The sequence below is a fragment of the Chiloscyllium plagiosum genome, unplaced genomic scaffold (genome assembly GCF_037043375.1).
Source record: "Chiloscyllium plagiosum isolate Xiang-an unplaced genomic scaffold, Cpla_swu_hap1 HiC_scaffold_38, whole genome shotgun sequence".
Classification (NCBI taxonomy): domain Eukaryota; kingdom Metazoa; phylum Chordata; class Chondrichthyes; order Orectolobiformes; family Hemiscylliidae; genus Chiloscyllium; species Chiloscyllium plagiosum.
In genome coordinates this window covers 52,721,721-52,738,000 of record NW_028270176.1, presented here as the reverse complement: position 1 = coordinate 52,738,000, position 16,280 = coordinate 52,721,721, and the positions used below count along the sequence as shown (strand labels likewise).

The following is a 16,280-nucleotide window of genomic DNA, read 5'->3' as shown; positions in this document are numbered from 1 at the left end:
GAGAGAAAATCTATCCACAGTACCCCAAATACTGCCTCAACAGCACTCTCCTAGATGATCACAAAACACCTTTTCTCTCACTTAGACATTGCCATTTATTTCCTGTGCCCCAAAAAGCCATTCCTTCTCTATGCACTACGACTGACATGGAATTTATAAGTGCCTTACATCTGTACGTCGGCATCAATAAAGCCAGCACCAAAGGTGTCTATGGAGCTGTGCATCGCTCTCGGGGAGAATTTCAATGAGATTGAATAGACTTAAAATAGGGGATGATCACGTACCTGAATGGAAATGAGATGTAGCAATACAGAAAACAGGTAGATAAAGGGAGCTATCTTTACTTCTGTTCTTCTCTTACAGGATGTATGCAGCCCTGGTCAGGACAGCATGTTATGCAGATCTTGAACTGAGTGGCTGGTTCAGCTGTTCCACAGTACCGTAAAGAGTAAATCGCATAGCTGTGGGTTTTGTAGTGTTACAACACAGGATAAATCTTCCTGCTTAATTAAAACCAGCAACAGAGAAAAGATTTATCCCATGCAGTAATCTGACATGATTCTCGAGTCCAAATCTATTTAAAGTAAAAATTAACAACTTTATTTCTTAAAGTATAACAGAGAATAATAAACGAATGACTATTTACAACTTCTTCCTCTAACCTGTCTTTTACCTTCCCCCTCCACAAGACTGGTCCGTTAAGACTCCTAATTAAGATTTACAAAACAAAACTTCTTATCTCAAAATCAGGAAGCTTTCGGTTCTTCTCCATATTCCTGTCTTCTTTTCTTCTTGGGGACTCTGCTTCACCAGTTACTAATCAATAAAGGTACCAAAGGAGAGCTATTTTTCAGGCAGTCTTTGCATGCTGGTAGCTTGGCAGTTCTCCTCTCAACTGTTGAATTTTCCACGGTCTTGTACCGCCAAACTATTGGGGATGGTATCATTGGCTTTTAAGATTGTCAATATAATAAATTCATACTTGGTTGGAGGTGGGTATTTTGGGGTATAATTTAAAATGTTTTACTGAATTTGTTTTTGTTTCAAGACAATGAGCTAATCGGGTTGTTCGACCAAATGTTACATTATATCCATTTTTCAGAACACTTGGTGCTGTCATATAGTTATTGATGGCTTTTAATTCTCTCAATGGGACAGTACACCCACGTGTTCATCACAGAAGTCACATTGAAACCTGACGAAGGAAGCATGACACATTGACTCCCTTAAAGGTCTTGAGGCAAGCAGATTGGTTTTTATAACAAATGATAATGGTTGCCAATTTTCAATTTCCTTCATGAGATATCAACAGACCATTATTCTGTGGCTCTGGATTATCAGTCAATGGCTTGACCACCATAAACTGTCTTCCTGTACGTGCAGTTAACAAGTTAAACATACTTAAGAGCAATTATTTAGTGACGGACATGTGGTTAGAAGGAACGTGAAACTATTGCATTCGGATTGAACAAAGGCACAAATGGTTTATTCAGAAGTAGCACTGAGACTGAGGACGAGACTGGGATACATGATGGTGGTATTGGACAGGATTGGTGAGTGGGGAGGATAGGAGATGTAAATCTGTGAAGGACAAAATGGATTATGGAGTTTGGGAACAGTCTGGTTTCATCTCGCATATCAGTCAGTAATTTATAAATAGTAGTTTGATAGTTATAATACATAAGGAAATGAATTTTTGTTTGGAACTGAAGGCATTGGCTTGCACTTTCCAAAATTTATATATAATGAGTAGAAATTCAGGTCAACCCGGTTTAGTAGACAAATATAATGACTTGAAAGCTGAAAAATGTGTTGCTGCAAAAGCACAGCAGGTCATGCAGCATCCAAGGAGCAAGAGATTCGAATTTTCAGGCATAAGCCCTTCTTCAGGAACTTATGCCTGAAAGGTCGATTCTCCAGATCCTTGGATGCTGCCTGACCTGCTGTGCTTTTCCAGCAACACATTTTTCAGCTCTGATCTCCAGCATCTGCAGTCCTCACTTTCTCCTATAAAATATAATGACTTTACCAGGAATACCAACTATAGCGAGGATGGGATTGTAACCACCTTGAATAATCCAAAGGATATCCTGCATCCGTGGTGCTAATGATATCCAAGGCCGAGAAAGGCAGTAAAGACCCGAGGATAAGCTCCTGTCCATTGTTGGAACATTCCAGTCTAATTTTCTCAGATTCTGATCTCTCCTCCCCGTCTCTCTCTCTTTCGAGCTGCTGATCCCTGTTAGTGCTGTCAGTGATGCTCCTACTCATACTATGGGATAGCACATTGAACAGAGCCCATTTATCTTTCAACAATGAAAACTCTCCATTGTGATAATTAGGATCCACGGAGATTGACATTAATCACAGTCACTGAACAAATAGCTTCAGTTAACCCCTTTGAATTCAATATTGATTTTATTAAAATTCAGAAAAATGTTTAAAGCTACACATTTGGCATGGGATATGTGTAGGGGCGGGGTGAACAGAGGGAAGAAATATTTGAGATGGTAGATTGATTGTATGTAATCATTCAATCTGCCTAAGATATGCGAGTAATGTCAAAGCATTGTCAGAACTTTAAAAAGTTTCTCCGTTTATAAATCGAAACATACAGTCTGTAACTACTGATCAGTGATTATAATGTCAGTAAAATATGGAGAGAACTTTTCTAGTCCATAATCTGACAGGAAAATGTGCATATAACAACATGAGTGATAACAGACAAATAGCATGAATATGTTAACAGCGAATATGATGTGATACACAATTCAGATGGTTATTCGAGGATCAGAGAGGGCAGGTGAGGGTCATGCTGTTCATGTGATCGATGTCAATCAACTATAATGAAGTAAATTTCACTGGATTTCATTTGCAGTGTGATTATGATATTGGGACATGGCTGCTGAGACTGGAGGGAGGGAATATGATATTTCCCAGTCAGCAGTATTGGAATTTTATTCTTCATAAATCATATGAAGACCAAATTCCGGGAAACAACTCCAATGAGGAATGAGGAGAGCCAATACTAACCATACAACCAGAATACATTGGAGCAGAAATTTGGCTATTCGACCCATTGAGCCTGCTCCGCCATTCAATGATGGCTGTTAAGCTCCTCAACCGCATTCTCCCGCTTTCTACCTGTAACCCTTGATCCCCTTTACAATCAAGAACCTAACTGTCTCACTCTTAAATATGCTCAATGACCTGGACTCGACAGCCTTCTGTGGCGGTGAATTCCATAGATTCACCACTCCATGGCTGAAGAGGTTCGTCCGTATCTCTGTTCGGAAATGTCTTCTCTTTACTCTGTCCCCTCGGGTCCTAGTCTCTCCTACCATTGGTAATACCTTCCCAAAATTCACTCTGTCCAGGCCATTCAGTATCCTGTAAGTTTCGAGTAGACATCCTAACATCTTGTGAACTCTATCATCTATAGATCCAGAGCCCTCAGATGTTCTTCATATGTTAAGCTTTTCATTCCTGGGACCATTCTCATGAACCCTCTTGGAAAACGCTCCATTGCCAGTACATCCTTCCTGAGATATGGGACCCAAAACTGTGCATAATAATCCAAATGTGACCTGACCAAAGTCTTCTCCAGACTCAGAAGTACATCCCTGCTTTTATATTCAAGCCCTCTTGAAATAAATGCCACCATTGTATTTGCCTTCCTAACTATTGACAACCTGCAAGATTACCTTTCGAGACTCCTGGATTGGAACTCCCTCGGCTTTTTGCACTTTTGACTTCTGAACCTGCTCGCTATTTAGAAAATAGTCCATGCCTGTATTCTTCCTGGCAAAGTGCATGATGTCACACTTGCCCACGTTATACTCCATCTGCCATATCTTTGCTCACTCCCCTAACCTGTACAAATCCTTCAGTAGGAGAAAGTGAAGACAGCAGATGCTGGAGATCAGAGTCAAAAAGTGTGATGCCAGAAAAGCACAGCCAGTCAGGCGGCATCCGAGGAGCCGGAGATTCGATGTTTCAGGCATAAAGTCTTCATCACGAACGAGGGGTTTTGGCGCGAAGGGGGCTGAGAGATAAATGGGAGGGGCTGGGGCTGGGAGGAAGCTAGCTTGGACAGCGATAGTTGGATGAAGGTGAGTGATGATAGCGAAAGGTCAGAGTGGAAGTTGGAGTGGATACATGGGAAGGAAGATGGACAGGTTGGACAGTTCAAGAGGGCTGTACTGAACTAGAGGGCTAGATCTGGGATAAGGTGGTGGGAGGGGAGATAAGGAAATTGGCGAAATTGCCTTTAATACCGTGTGGTTGGAGGGTCCCTCGGTGGAAGGTGATGCGTTCTTTCTCCAGATGACTGCTGGCTAGAAATTGGACATGGAGGAGGCCAAAAACTTGAATGTTCTTGTTGTAGTGGGAGGGAGAGTTGAAGTATTCAAGGATAGGGAATTTGGGTGTGTGTGTCCGAGTGTGTTACCTGAACTGTTCTGCAAGTTGATGTCCTGTCTCCCCAATGGAGAGGAGACCCGGTGCAATGGACAGAGTAGATGTGGTAAAAACAATAACTGCAGATGCTGGAAACCAGATTCTGGGACAGTGGTGCTGGAAGAGCACAGCAATTCAGGCAGCATCCAACGAGCAGCGAAATCGACGTTTCGGGCAAAAGCCGTTCATCTGATGAAGGGCTTTTGCCCAAAACGTCGATTTCGCTGCTCGTTGGATGCTGCCTGAATTGCTGTGTTCTTCCAGCACCACTGATCCAGAGTAGATGTGGTGTTTGGATGCACATGATGTTCTTTGCCTGATGTGGAAGGATCCTTTGGGGCCTTGGGGACGTGAGTAGGGAGTGTTGACATAGGTTTCATACCTCTTGTAGGTGGGAAAGAAGGTGTCAGGAGTGGAAGGTGGCTGGGTGGGGTTTGGGGGGCGGAACCTCACGAGGGAGTTGTGAAGGGAATGCTCTCTGCTGATATGGGTGGGGAGGGAATTATACCTCTGGTGGTGGGGTCTGACTGTTGGTGGCGGAAATTTCGGAGGATGATACGTTGTATCCTCTGGTCGGTGGAATGGAAGGCGAGCACCAGAGGGCTTCTCTCCTTGTTGTAGTTGGAAAGGTGGAGATCAAGGGCGGAGGTGGGGCAAGTTGAGGAGATGCGCTAGAGCACCCTCCTGCAGCCGAACCACCTCTTCAATGCTACCTGTCCCTCTATCTATCTTTGTGCTGTTTGAAAACTTGCCAGAATCCCCTCAGTTCCTTCATGTAAATCATTAATGCATAAAGGGAAAAGTTGTGGTCCCAACATTGAGTCTTGTGGAACACCACTTCTCAGGCTGCCATCCTGAGAAAGACTCTTTTATCCCAACTCTCTGCTTTCTGTCAGACTGCCATGTTACTATCCATGCTTGCAGCTTGCCTCTAACACCATGGGCCCTTATCTTTCTCAATAGCCTCCGGTGTGGCACCTTGTCAAAGAATTCTTGAAGAGCAAGCGGATAGCATCTATTGTTTTTCTTGGTCTAATCTGCTCGTTACTCCCTCAATGAATTCTAACAGGTTAGTCAGGCCTGACCTCTTTTGATGAAACCATGTTGACTCTATTCTATTTTACCAAAGACCTCCAAGTGTTCAGAAATCCCATCCTTCACGACTGATTCCAGGTTGTTACCCACAACTACGGTAAGGCTAATTAGTCTGTAATTTTCCATTTTCTGTTTAACTCCCTTATTCAACGGGGTGTGACGTTAGCAATTTCCAGCCTCTTGGCCCTTTCCTGATGTTAGTCATTCCTGAAAGATTATTACTTATACTTGCACTACCTCTTCAGCTATCTCCCTTACAAGGCTGGGGTGTAGTCCATCTGGTCCAGGTGATTTATCCACATTCAGGCCATTCAGTTTTCTAACATGTTCTTCTTGATGATGGCCACCATACTCAACTCTGCCCACTCACTCTCTTCAACTTTTGTGAAATTATTCATGTCTTCCACCATGAAGACTGATGCAAAGTTCCTAATTCATTTCTTTGTTCCCCACTACGGTCTCCAGCATCATTTTCTTTTACCTCTCTTTTGCACTTTATATATCTAAAGAACCTCTTACAGTCTCCTTTATATTGCTGGTTCGCCTCCCCCTATTTTTAATCTTCTCCCTCCTTATGTTTTTGCCCTCTGTTGGTCTTTATAAGTTTTCCAGTTCTCTAGTTTCCCATTGCCCTTCACCACATTATATGCTTGCTCTTTTGCTTGCATGCAATCCCTGACTTCCCTCGTCAGCCCTGATTGCCTTATCCTCCCTGTACCATGCCTCTATTCCTCAGCATGAATCTCTGCAGTGTCTGCTGAATTAATCTTGGAATCACCTGCCATTGCTGTTCCACTGTCTTTCCTGCTATACCCCTCTCGACATATCGGAGATTGCTGCCAGTTCAGGTCTATCCTGTCCTTCTTGTTTAGGTCCTACCGACTCGGGAAACCCAATGATCCACATATCAAAAGTGCTGCCTCCCCTGCCAGCTGTATGGCCATGTATTTAACTGTGATACCTTCCTATTCCTAACCTCACTCACACGTGACATATTCTAGTGTCTCCAAAATTCAAATATCCTTTCAACACAACTCCAGAAAAGCCTTTTCTTTAAAGTGGAGAGACTTGATAATAAAAACTTAAGTGTGACCTCTGGAAAGTGAAGTCCACTGAATCAGTCCAATGCCCAGAGGATCTGATATCTATCCCCGCCTGTTTGACAAGGTATACATATGGATTAGTGGTGCTGGAAGAGCACCACTGAACTGCTGTACTCTTCCAGCACCACTAATCCAGAATCTAGTTTCCAGCGTCTGCAGTCATTGTTTTTACCAAGGTATACATCTGAACCATATATTTGCAGACGGACGAGGATAAACAGAAAACTAGAAAATGTCAGAGCAGATGGATGTCATGCAGCTTGTTTACTCTGCTTTGCTATTCAATTGAACTTTAGTTATTCTGTTCCTTTCAATGGCAGGATCTTTACCCAGCATCCCCAGTGGGTCAGAAAGTGCCCAGTGTCGTTTTGTGCACAGTCCTGCGAAGGTAGTGTCCAGTGCCAGGCAATGGGGTGTGGAGAGTCCCGGGGTGGCACAAGAAAAGGCTGCATGCAGTGACGATGGACTGAGGGACTGAAAGGGATGGAATGGGTATCCAGGGACACTGCACACACGGAAAGGGCCGGGCAAGATTCCTAAACAACCAGGGAACCCGCGATGCAAGGCTGCTTTTACAAACACCTGTCACGTTTGCTAGATTTCTCTGTCGAACCAAAGCAAAAATACTGTAGATGGTAGAAATCCGAAACAAACACAGAGACATACTGGGGGAGAGACGAAATAGTTAATGTTCCCAATGCAGACACGGGAAGAATTTATAAAATCCACATAGCCAGGGTCCAGAGATTGGAATTGAACCCGAGTCCCTAGCACTTTGAAGCAGCAGTGCTGTGTCACCGTGCCGCCCAATGATGGATAATCGGAGTTAGAGACATAGCTACTGTCCTCTGTGTCTGGGATTGAGAGTCCTGAATGATGTGTTGCCTACCTGGTGCTTTCGTTTGGGATATATCATTTGGGCTGCCGAAGAACTTGGGTTGGGCGGGAAATGATGCAGTGGTCAGGGTCCATGTAGGTACCAACGGCTAAACAAACAAATGACAGTGAAAAGAGCGACGGGTAATACAGGACTAAACTATCATCTCGAAATGCTTGCAGCATAAGGAATAAGTTAAATACGCTTGTGACTCATTCACAAATTGGCAGGTACGACATGGGCATTACAGTGATATCACTGCAAGAGGATCAGGATTAGAAGCTGAATATTCAAGGATATTCATCCTGTCGAAAAGATAGGAAGGTGGGCAGAGATAGAGTTGTTTCATTATTAAGAATGGAATTGAATCAATAATCAATAATAAGAAATGAAGTAAGGTCAGATCGTGTAGAATCTGTGTCGGTAGAATCTCGGAATCAAAAAGGTGAAAGAATGCAGTTGGAGTTATGTACAGAGAGCTAGGGTGCAAGATACACCAGGAGCTGGAAAGATCTGTAGGAAAGTCAAAGTTACAATAATCATGTGGGATTTCATTATGCAGGTGGACTGGGAATTCAGGTTGGTAGTGGTTCGCTCGGAAAGGAATTTGTGGAATGTCTATGAGATGGCTTTTTGGAGCAGCTTGTACAGGCGAACTAGATGAGGGAGCTTAAGATGAAGGAATTCTTAGCAGGCAGTAATCATAATATGATTGAACTTAGTCTGCAATTTCAGGTGGAGAAGTTAGAATCAGTAGTTATGGTATTACCGCTGAATAAAGGCAATTACAGGGACATGAGGGAGGAGCTGTGTAGGACTGACTGTGAGACGGGCCCAGCAGGAAAGACAGTGCAACAGCAATGGCAGGAGATTTTTGGAGTAATTCAGGATACAGCAGAGATTTATCCTGGGGAAAAAGAGGCATGGTACAGGGAGGATCAGACAACCATAGCTGATTAGGGGAGTCAGGTATAGCATAAAAGCAAAAGAGAAAGGATATAATGTGGCAAAATGCAATGGGAAACCTGAGGATTGGGAAGCTTACAAAGATAAACAAAGGGCAAACAAAATAAAATAAGGAGGGAGATAATTAAGTATGGGGTAATATAAAGGAGGACTGTAACAGTTTCTGTCGATAAATAAAGTACAAATGAGCGGCAAAAGTGAAGATTGGACTGCTGGAAAATGATACTGGAGCGATAGTAGTGGGGAACGAGAAAATGGCCAAGGAACTGAAGAATTACTTCGCATCAGCCTTAACGATGGAAGACACGAGTAATATATTAAACATTCAAGCGATTGAGAGGCCAGAGCTGAGTATGATGGCCACCACCATGGAGAACATGCTAGAAAAGAATTGAAGGTGGTTTAATAATCTTGACCAGATGGACTACATCCCAGTGTTATAAGGGAGATAGCTGAAGACAGAAGGGAGGCGATCGTGGTGATCTTTCAGGAATCACTACAGTAAGGAACAATCTCAGAACACTGGAAACCCACTAACGTGACATCCCTCTTTAACAAGGGAGTAAGGAAAAAGACAAAAAATCCACAATGAATAGCTTAACCTTGGTCGTGGGTAAGATCCTGGAATCCATTGTGAAGGATGAGATTTCTGAATACTTGGAAGTGTTTGGTAAAATAGGGCAAAGTCACTACGGTTCATCAAGGGAAGGTCATGCTTGATAAATCTGTTGGAATCCTTTGAAGACGAAATGAGCAGGCTCGACCAAGCACAGTTATCCACCTTGTCTTCACGAAGGTCTTGGACAAAGTTTCACACAAGAGATGACTGAGTACAATAAGGGTCCATGGTGTACGAGGCAAAGTAGTGGCATTTTTCGAAGCTTGGCTGTCTGGCAGAAAGCAGAGAGTGGGTTGAAATGGTCCTTATCTGGAAGGCAGCCGGTGACATGTGGTGTTCCATAAGGCTTAGATTTGGAATCATATTTTTTAATTGTAACGTTAACAATCTAGATTTGGGAATTAAGGGCACTCTGGCTAAGTTTGCAGACGATACAATGATAGGCAAATGGACAGGTCATATTGAGGAGGCGGAGAGGCTGAAGAAGGAGTTCGACAGGTTAAGAGATCGGCAGATGCATTCCAACGTCGCAAAGTGTGAGGTCATGCACTTTGGCACGAAGAATAGAGGCATGGTCTATTTTTTAAATGGGGAGAAAATTCAGAAATCTGAAGTGCAAAGGGACTTGGGAGTTCTAGTGCAGGGTTCTCTCAAGGCAAGCTTGCAGGTTGAGGCAGTAGTTAGGAGTGCAATTGCATTTATTATTGATGGCATTTATTACGAGAGGAATTGAATATAAAACAGGTTGTATACGGCTCTGAATAGACCACATTTGGAGTATTGTGCATAATGTTGAGCCCCATATCTCAGGAATGATGTACTGGCCCTGGGGTATGTTCACAAGATCTTCACGAGAATGGTCGCAGGAATGAAAAGCTTATTGTATGAGGCATGTTTAAGGATGCTGGGTCTGGTCCTAGTAATAAAAAGCTTATCGTATGAGGCTTGTTTGAGTACCCTGGGTCTATACACGATAAAGTTTAGAAGGATGAGAGGGATTGTAACGGAAGCATGCAGAATACTGAATGACCTGGACAGAGTGGATGTTGGTAAGATGTTTCCATTGGACTAGAAGCCGAGGACACAGCCTTAGATGAAAGGGAATACCCTTTAGAACAGTGATAAGGAGAAATATCTTTAACCAGAGAATGGCGAATCTTTGAAATTTGTTGCCACAGAAGGCTGTGGGGGCCAGGTCATTGAGTATATTTGGTACGGAGATAGATAAGATTTTGATTATCCAGGGGATAAAGGGTTACAAGGAGAAGTTCGGAGAATGGGATTGAGAAACCTATCAGCGATGATTGAATGGTGGTGCAGACTCAATGGGCTAAATGGCCTACTTTCTGCTACTATGTCTTATCGTCTTATGGTTTAAACCTCAAGGAGGCAGCTTGCATCTCCGAGAAGATGCATTCATGTTCTTCATGAAGGTCAGAAGCTAGAGGGAATAGTTAACTGTTTTAGAATGAAGGTATTGTGGCTGCTGTTAGGGTGGTGGATAATATGACATTCAGTGCAGGATCACACACCAATTGCACTGATTTAATGTGGGGAGAGTTTATTCAAAACCTGGACGTCTCCTTCTCTGTCAATTACCGTGGGGAGTCGGAGTTGGGGTGGGAGGGCATAACGTCCTCAGAGGCACTTAAACTGTCCAGAATCATGCATCCTGAGTGAAACAACAGTCATGGAATCTATCACCTTCTCATTGTCTGTTTAGAATATAATGAGTGATTGCCCATCCCCCCCAGTGTTCAATGTAATAACCTCGAATTCTCTCACAGCGCTACAGATCAACCTTCACTCACTCCTCATGGTGCCATTATTCCAGAGATTAATCTGGTGGAACTCTTTTTCACACTCTCTGTGGTAAGGAGATCACTTCTTATAAAGGAGAGAAAATCTGTCCACAATGCCCCAAATACTGCCTCAACTACACTCTCAGGTTTGATCGCAATAATTCCTTGCCCTCACTTAGCTGGCTCCGTTCCTTTTGTGTGAAATAGGAAATCATTCATTTACGATGCACTGTCACTGATTTGGAATTTAAAACATCCTTACATCTGTAGGTTAGCATCAATAAAGCCAGCACTGGAGCTGCCTATTCAGATGGACATTATTCTAGGGGAGAGACTCAATCACAAAAAATACATCAAAAACAGTGAATGGCCACCTACCTGAAAGGAAATGAACTGCTGGAATATGGGATACAGGCAGAGGAAGGGAGCTATCTTTACTTTTGATCTGCCCTTGAGAGATCTGTGCAGACCTGGTCAGGCCAGCATCTTAAGCCGAGCTTGAACTTAGTGGCTAGTTCAGCTGTTCCACAGGACATAAAAGAATAAAACGCAGTACTGTGGGTTTGCAGTCACACAGAAACCTGACCAGGGAAGGATGACCAACTGCTTTCTCTAATGGGCATGAGGCAAGCCGATAACAACAGATTATAATTCTGTGGCTCTAGATTATGAAACAATGATGTGACCACCATACACTGTCATCCCTTCTTTCAGATTCTGTGCAGAGAACAAGTTAAACATCTCAAGTGCAATTATTTTGCAATGGACATGTGGAAGAAGGGACGTGAAACAGCGGTATCCGGAATTAACAAAGTCACAAACGAAGGTTTCTTCAGGAATTGCATGAGGCTGAGGAGGACACTCTATGTCACAATGGTGGTACTGGAAAGGATTGGTGAGAGGGGAAGATATGGAGATGTAAACTGGGCAGGAGAAAATGAATCAAGGAGGTTGAGAACAGTCTGTTTCATCCTCGCATATTGGTGAGCAACTTGTATTGAGTAATTTGCTCGTTATAATTTCTAAGGAATGGAATCTTTGATTGAAAATGAAAACGTTGACTTGCACCTTTCCAAAATTTACATATAATAAGCATCAATTCAGTTCAGACCGTTTCACTAGACAGCTCGAGTGACTTACCAGGAGCACCAACTATAGCAAGGATATGATAGTAACCAGCTTGAGTAACCATCAGTACATCTTTAATCCGTGATACTAATGATATCCAAGGCTGGGAAAGCTAGTAAAGACCATAGGATAAACTCCTGTCCATTGTTGGAATATTCCAGTCTACTGCTATCACCCTCAATCTCTCCTCACCCTCGCTCTGAAGCTGCGGATCCCTGATACTGGTGCGGGTGATGCTCCCGATCATACGATGGGATAAAACACTGAAAGCATTCCCTTATTCATAGAAGAGAGAACTTCTCTAGGGACGCATAGAATCCATGGAGACTGACATTATCACAATCGCTGAATAAACAGCTCAGGCAATCCCTTTCAATACAATACTATTACATTAAAATTCAAAATAACTTTGAACATTCATGCATTCTGGGTGTGATATGTGAGTGTGACTGAAGGAAGGAATGTTGAAGATGGAAGATTGATTGTGTGTAATCATTCAGTCTGCCTTGGATATGGAACTAATGCCAGAGGTTTAAAAGACCATAAACATGTTCCTCTGCTCATACATGGAGAAATAAATCCTGTAACTACAGATCAGTCATTGCAATATCAGTAAAACATTGAGAGAACATCTTTCATCCATGATCTGATGGCAAAATGTGCCTGAGACAATGTGGTTTTATAACAAACAAACGGCATGGATATGTTAACGGGGAATTGTACGTGACAAACACAATTCAGACTGTTATTCCAGAATCAGAGAGGGCAGGTGCGGGTCATGTTGTTGATGTTATCGATGCTAAAGAACTGTGATGGAGTATCATTTACTGGACTTCATTTACATTGTGATTATGACATTGGGGAAAAGAGAGAAGATCTCGAGGGTTCAGGGACATGACTGTTCAGTCTGAGCGGAGGGACAGTGATGTTCCCCATTTCACTAGCATTGGAACGTTACTCTCTATAACTCATATGAAGAACAGATTCAAGGGTACATCTACAATGAGGAATTAGCAGAAACAATATTAATGAAATGCATTTATGCAATACAAAATATAGGGAAAAGTGATTTTCTGTACAGACCGAAATATGCAAACTACAAAGAGATGCGGTTGTTAAAATGCACTCCTGATATGGAGCTATAAAAAATGAAATGTGGATTACAAAACTAGCGAAGTGGTGTGTGATATTTATCAATCATTATTTGATCCACAGCTGAGATCCTGATTTCCCCTCTGTCAGTGTAATAGAAAAGAAACAAACTTAACATTTTCTGTGAAACCTGAAAGAGAATACTATGCTAATTTTAAAACTTTTCTGAACGTTGCAAATACTTTGCTGAATTCTACAGTCGAAGAGACAACTTGTCTTTGCTGAACATTGTATACATGCAAATTGGCCTGGTGAGCAGGCGAATTCAGCAGAAAAGCTAAGGAAAACATCAAGACAGTTATGTCCACGCCAAGGGAGTGAGAAAATAAGAACTTGAATGTTTCCCAGCCCATGTTCCTGAGCGTGTGATAAGAAGAGCATAAAAGGAATACGTTAATAATGTTCAGGGCCCATACACAAGGTGTGTTTTGCCAAGTGTATTGGCCCACTGCAGTGGTTAAAAATGAAGCTTTTCCTTTGCTCTTGCTCACATCTGAGTCCAGTCACATTAATTTTCACGACAGTCAGCGATTCAGCTGACTGAGATTCTCTGGACCAGTCTCTCACACAGTGGGGGTTGTTATCATTCCCTGCTGTTCTTGGCATAGTCTATTTTTTGTTTGAAATCCACCTTCTCCATGGTACTAATCTATTGGCCGAATGGATTTTGTTAGCTGTCAGTAACCTAGCTCTGTGACATTATTGGGAATAAGTGATCTGGGATGACAGCCAGGATCAGCACACTGCTCACAGTGTATGACACCCAGACAAAGGGTTTGCAGTCCAGAGGAATTTCTAAATAAAACTTCTGACTTCTGTCTGTCCATATCTATCCATCTCATTACAGCCTTGGTTCAAACATGGAAAACGGAGCTGAATTCCAGCCCTTGACATCATGCTACATTCTTTCAAATGTGGCATCATGGAACCCGAGCAAAGAGGGTATTGCGGGCAACTACGCCATGATTGGTGTCATACCTGACAGATAGGAAGATGGTCATTGTTGTTGGATGTCAGTCATCTCTGCTCCAGAACATTTCTGCAGCAGTCCCTCAGGATAATGTGAATGTAGTTTTGCTAGCTGAGGTGGAAGGTTCATTATCAGACGTTTCATCACCATACTAGGTAACATCTTCAGTGACACTTCAGATAAAGCCTAGATCCAAGCATCTTCAGCTGCTTCATCAATGACCTTCCCTCCATCATAAGGTCAGACTTGGGGATATTTGACAATGACTGCACAAGGTTCAGCACCATTCGCAAATGCTCAGATATGGAAGTAGTCCATGCCCAAATGCAACAAGATCTGGACCCTCACCAGGCTTGGGCTGATAAGTGGCAAGTAACATTCGCACCACATAGATACCAGACAATGACCATCACCAATAAGGAACAATATAACAACATGGTATTCAGCAGCATTATCATCACTAAATTCCCCACTATCAATATCCTGGGGGTTATCATTGACCAGACACTCAACTGGAATCGCCACATAATTATAAGAGCAGATCAGAGTCTAGGAATACTGTGCGGGTAACTCATCTCCTGACTTACCAAAGCCTGTCCATCATCTACTAGGCACAAGTCAGGAATGAGATGGAATTCTCCCACTTGCCTGAATGAGTGCAGACCCAACAACACCAAGGAGTTTGACACCACCCTGGACAAAACAGTCCATTTGATTGGCATCACATCCACAAGCATTCAATGGCGGGCCCATCCAGCAATGCCCACATCCCCAAAAAAAGATTAAAAAAAATAGTTCCAAGTTGAGCTTCTCGATGGGACAGGTTATCTGATTTGAACATGAACAGGAAAGCAGAGTTTCTTATGCAGAACATTGTAGACTTTTTGTTATTAGAAGGGTGTTCAGTGTTCGATGACTTATTGTTGCTATGTGCTGAGATAAATTGCATCTGTTTTGTTAAATTCAACAACACTGGCGTAACAGGATCGATCCTTCGAAAATACCAGACTGAAAATGGCAATCATCGGAGAGACAATATACTCCCGCCTGATGAGACTCACAGATCACTGTTTATATTCAACGTTAAATGGACTTCTGGCTGTCACTGAATCCTCCAACCATCCATATCACAGGGGTTACCATTGAACAGAACGTGAAGTAAAACCACCATACAAATACAAGGGTTACAAAAGCAGGTCAGAGACTTACAATTCTGCACCGAATAATAGACCCTACTACCTAAAGAGCATGAGATATAGTAATAGATTTAGGCAATTCAGCCCATTCCTTCACTCTGAAACTGCCATTTTGTCATTGTCTGTATGACTAGTGGAACTATCTTCTACACACTGACTGTATCAATATTTGCAGTGATCAATCAGTTTCTGTCGGATACCTCGCCTGCCACTCTTCTAAATTCCATTGAGTACACACTGCCGCCCATATGACAAATCACCATCCCCAGGATGGATCACCTCCAACACCAGAGGATCTTTCCCCAGAGATAGTGCCCAAAACAAGTCCCAATATTCCAAATGCTGTCTGACCATTGCCCATTACATTTTCAGCAGTATATCTCCTCTCTTGTATTCTACATCCCTTGAAATGAATGCTAACATTTCATTTGCTTTCCTAACTGTCAACTGAACCTGCACATTAACCATAAGGGAGGATGAGTGCTTCAAAATCCTTTTGTGCTTCAGATTCAATGAATCCTATTAGAACATAGTGTCTGCCTCTATTCCACCAATCAAAGTGCATAATCTCACACGATCCAATATTGTGTTTCATCAGCCACGTGTTTGCCCACAGCCCTAGACTGTCCAAGCTGTAATGCAGCCTCCCCACTACATGAATATCGCCTGCCCATCCAACCATCACTGTATCATCTCCAAACTTAGCAAAACTGCCCTCAGGTACTTTGTTCAGGTGGTTCATGTAAATGGCACTTCCTGACTGTCCACCATTGAAAAGATGCAGCACTAAGGTAGTTGACTCCATTCAGGTTAAAGCAGTGGCTTGACTGGAATTATACCTTTAAAATCTTCACTCCCTACACCACTGACACCCAGTAGGAGCACACCCTGCCCCCGTTTTGTTGTGAATTTAC

At 42.7% G+C, this 16,280-nt stretch overlaps 1 pseudogene; it reads right to left on the bottom strand.

The window, feature by feature from the left end:
• Positions 1 to 2,162, bottom strand: part of LOC148139508 (putative G protein-coupled receptor 139) — a 127,866-nt pseudogene extending 125,704 nt beyond the window's left edge.
• Between the last annotated feature and the right edge of the window lie 14,118 nt (positions 2,163 to 16,280).